Below are 4778 nucleotides of genomic sequence, written 5' to 3'. Positions count from 1 at the left end.
ACTCTCCCATCTTTTCAGATTTGAGAAACTTTTATCCTTCTGCCTATTTGATTCTTCTTATTCGCTCTGTCATACATTGGAACATTTTCCAATGTCTCAGAGTTACACTTAATCTTGTAAGTATAATCATATTTACTGAGCTTTAGTAAACTATGACGAATAGTCTTATCAAACTTTTGTGGTGGACTAAATCGGTGCACAAGACTATGTACTCGATCCCTTAGTCCATTACTTGACTCACACATCCATGTGAATAAGTAACTAGTCTTAATTTTTCCAAAACTTGAAAGTTCTCATTCATCATGCTATACAACTTGCATGATTCCAAGTTTCAGTCCAATTGAAACTTGGGTGATGAGAATCTTTCTTTATTTGGTAAATCTAGACATTACCACAAATGAAAGAATCAATTTCATATTTCCACTCTTGCTCTTAATGGAATCACATAAGCAACAATTTTTCCTCAAATGCCATTGTAAGGATACTTTAAAATAAATAAAATCAAAAATTTTCTTTTTTATTTTAAAACTTTGCGGAAAACTTATCCTTACAATCCAAATGAAAACTTGTTGTTATCTATTCCTAGGCAATATCTCATAACTCCTAAGAAGTAGCTCAGGAATCCGATCTTCAAACTACGCGATAGAAATCCATCTATGCGATCAGATTCAGCATATTCTTTCTTTAAGTTTCTCTACTTGTTCTTTGATTCTTAAAACATCACCATGTGACCCAGTCACATCATGTATCAAGAATCTCAGAATAGAAACTTAACAGAGTTAGATAGTGGAATTTACCTGAAGTAGAGTCAAACTTATTGACTTTAACATCCTTAGGTAAATTTTGGCAGCTTCGCAACCAATGCCCCTTTCTTTGGCAACATATGGACCCTTTGATAATGGTACAAGGGACTATCACAGACTTAGCTTTTCTCTTTACCATTTGGTCAACCGAGTTGACTATGGCCGATCCCTTTCCATTGGGAAGAGAATGCTTTCCGGGATTTCCTGTGTCACTATTGTCAATGTCCAGCAAGTTTTAAGGAAGTTGATCTTAACAAATAGATAAGATCATTAAGGGTCTTGTCATAGTCTGTTTCATAGGTGTTCCAAAAGAACTCACTATGTGACTTAGAAAGTAGTTGAACCACCAACTTTCTCAAGACTTTGACACCCAACTCTCTCGGCTTGTCAATATGTGACTACATCTCCAAGATGTGATCACACCTAGACCTTGCCTTGCCTATAGGGCTTGAGTGACCTTAAACTTTTTCAAGAACTTGTGGGTTAGGGAGAATAACTGGAGGAGTTGAATGAAGTATGATTTCCATGGGATATCATCTTCATTTAGGAAAGCTTGTTTCAAGAGATTTGGGAAGATCATAGGTGTCTAAACCAGACATCTTTTGGGAGATATTCAAGATAGTTGATTTAAAGTCCTTAATATGACACCCAATATGAAATATTAAGGCTAGGACCCAACAAACTATTTTATAACTTAGAAGAGGTATGCCGTAATCCAAGCTATAAAATATTTGAAGGTAGGTGAATGACGATTCACCAATTTCCACCAAGATAAACGAAATGTATTATTAGGTTTTAATTGGTTTTGAAACTCCTAGATCTTTGAGATTCATTGAACTTTTCAAAGGCATGTTTCAATCTCTAGTGTGCCCTTCAGGTTTTGTGACTGGGATGCCGAGGATCACAAAACAAGGTGTGAAGTAACCATGCAAATCACTTGGTACCCTTAATAAATTACCCCTCAATCGATGTGCCGGTTAACCACACACGCTCCATCGATACTATGATAAATATTAAGTCACCCTTTATCTACCTTGTTAAGTCCAAGTTAGTGTGCCGGTTAACCACACACGCTCCACTAACGACTTAGACAAAGTGTAAAGTGTAATTTCATGGGTTAGCACCTTATTCACATTTTTCCTAAGTAACTAAGATTGGGTATTATTAAGAGTTTAGTTACTTAGTATTTTCATTAATACTTTTAATGAAGGGAGAATTATAGTCTTGTCAAACCCGTTCGGCTAACGACCCTCCACCGGTCAAGCAAGCGGTGGGTGAGAGTGGACACCCATTAAGTTGCCATTTTATAGGCAACAACCTTATACCCACCTTATAGACCGGCTTCGTGAATGAGGCGTACTAGCGGTAAGACTGACTTTACTCTTATACATATATATATATATATATATATATATATATATTATTAACTTATAATATTATAGAGTATAAGTGGTTGAATTTTAACTTTTAAAATTCTAAGGGCTAACTTGGAATTAAAGTATTCATAAGGAACACTTTTTCAAATTCCAAAACTTGAGGGCAAGTTTTGAAACTATTCAAAACTAATTAATTCCATAACTTATGAGTTTAAAGTAGTTTTAATCCAAAAACTCTTCAAGTTCCATAACTTGAGGACAAGTTATGGAAGACTTTAAACTAATAAAAGAACTAACTTTTTCTTTATTTTATAACTTATGGATTTAATTATGGTTACATATTTTTCTTTTAATGAAGTGACTCTTGAATTTCCATAACTTGAGGACAAGTTATGGAGTCATAAAAAATTATTCAATGACACAAGACTCTTCATTTTGTAACCATTGCCAACTTTATGAATTTTATGAGTTTTTAATGTGACTCTTCATGTAACTTGAGGACAAGTTACACAAACACATTTTATACTCAACTCTTAGATTAAAATGGATTGAAAACAACTATTTCAATTAACTTTTCTATTAATCTAAGCAACTCATAAGAACAAGATAATTCAAATCAAACTTTTTCATGTAATTAGCCTAATCACTAAACTAATTCAAAACATGAATCTATTGACAATTATCTTTGAAAATGGATTAGCATGAACATTACCACATCAAAAACAAGTTTATAAGTTCAAAAACAACTTAGCGTAATGTTCCTAGTCCAATTCCAGCCAAAAAAGTCGAATATATACTGTCTGGGGGTCCAACTCGTCGAGTGCATGAACCAACTCAGCGAGTTGGATCGAATTGATCACATTTTAGGCATGGACTCGCCGAGTCTCTTGATCAGACAGCAGCAAATTCGTTTTTTTCAGCTTCTATTGCAGGTATAACAAGAAAACAAGCCTAGGCTCTGATACCACTGTTGGGTTTTGAGCATTCTAACACTCCTAAGTGTACATGCAACCCTAAATACCTTGGATCTATGTTTTCTCTATTATACATGCAAATAAGAACTTCCAAGGTATTATCCTAATCTAGCATACAAAACAATAACTATAGCAAGATAGAATACATACCTCTTTCATGTAGAAAGTCTTCATGAAGCTTGAGTGCCTAGTGCCCCAAGTGTGACACCTCAAATGGTTCACACAACACCAAATACACATGGATTAACTTGAGAGAATTCTACACTTCATGAAAATCGGCTAGCCCTTTCTTACTCTCTCTAGTCGCCGATTTTTTCCAAGAATGTGATCTTTATATAGTGTTACAATTAGGGTAAACCCTAATTGTCATGACTTTCCATTTCCTTGGATCCATGGGTTCAAATACACCATGGAGCATCCATGGACCATCCAATGGGTTTTAGCCCAACTTGATTATCCATGGAGCTTAGCCCACTATACAAGTATGGATGATTTACACAATCAACTCATATATTTAATTAGTCTTCTTTTGATCACTTAATTAATCCTAGATTAATTCTTGATCAATACTAATTAAATAATCTCATTATTCTTATTATTAATATACTAGAACTTATAATATATTAATAACCATAAGTGTCTTATTTCTCTCATTTAGTCTATCCAAGTGCATGATGCCATGCAACCCAAATGGACCATGCCGGGTCGGGTCAAGTCTTACCAATTATAGTTATGGACTTAGACATTAATCCAACACTTGCATCCTAGAACCATCTCAAACTCGAGATCTTCAAGAAAAGGGTGCTAAGGCCAAAAATCACCAAGTTTTCTCCCATCTTTTCTTCAAGAACCGAAATCACACCATAAGGTGAGCTTCATACCCCCTATTTTCTGTTTTTATGAGTTTTGTGGGGGGGGGAATACAAGTGAAAGTGTAGATCTATATGTGTTTTGTATGCCTTGTATGATTTCCATGCTTACATGAATGCTTTTGTGTGCTATAATGTTGGATCTAGCCATAAAACCCCTCAAAACCGAGATATATCTTATGTTAAATGATTTTAGCATCAAATACAATTCTACATACAAAGTGTTTCAAGAAAAATGGCTAAGTGGTTTAGTAACAATTTTCTTTGGGCTAAAAACACAAATTTTGGGCCTAAAATGTGAAAAATACAAAATTAAGGGCCCAAATTGACATATTACGAATTCTAATGGATGAGGTGTGCCAAAACAGTTTCAATAAAACAATTTCTGGAAATATACTCATTTAGAGGATTAAACATAAATTTCAAGCTTAATGGGCTAAAAATGACATTTTCGGCCCAATGAGGCCCATTATGCGAGATTTTCTGTTTTGGAGGGCCAAAACTGTATTTTTCTGTAAAACAGTGGACTATAAGTGTTCCAAGTCCTTTTCAAAGGTTTAAAATGCTTTTTAAATTTAAAAAGGACCAAAGTTGCAAAAATTTTACAATTTGGGCCAAAATTGTCAAAGTTGCGAAAAAGAAGGGTTATAACCGAGAAAACTGAAATTTCAGGGACTTAAACTGTTTTCATTGAAAAATATGCTGAAAAACCTCAACTTCAATGATTTTTGGTGTTAAAATGTCAAGAAAATTGAT

The sequence above is a fragment of the Lactuca sativa genome, chromosome 1, assembly GCF_002870075.4.
Source record: "Lactuca sativa cultivar Salinas chromosome 1, Lsat_Salinas_v11, whole genome shotgun sequence".
Taxonomy (NCBI): domain Eukaryota; kingdom Viridiplantae; phylum Streptophyta; class Magnoliopsida; order Asterales; family Asteraceae; genus Lactuca; species Lactuca sativa.
Note: the sequence above shows the minus strand (reverse complement) of the source record.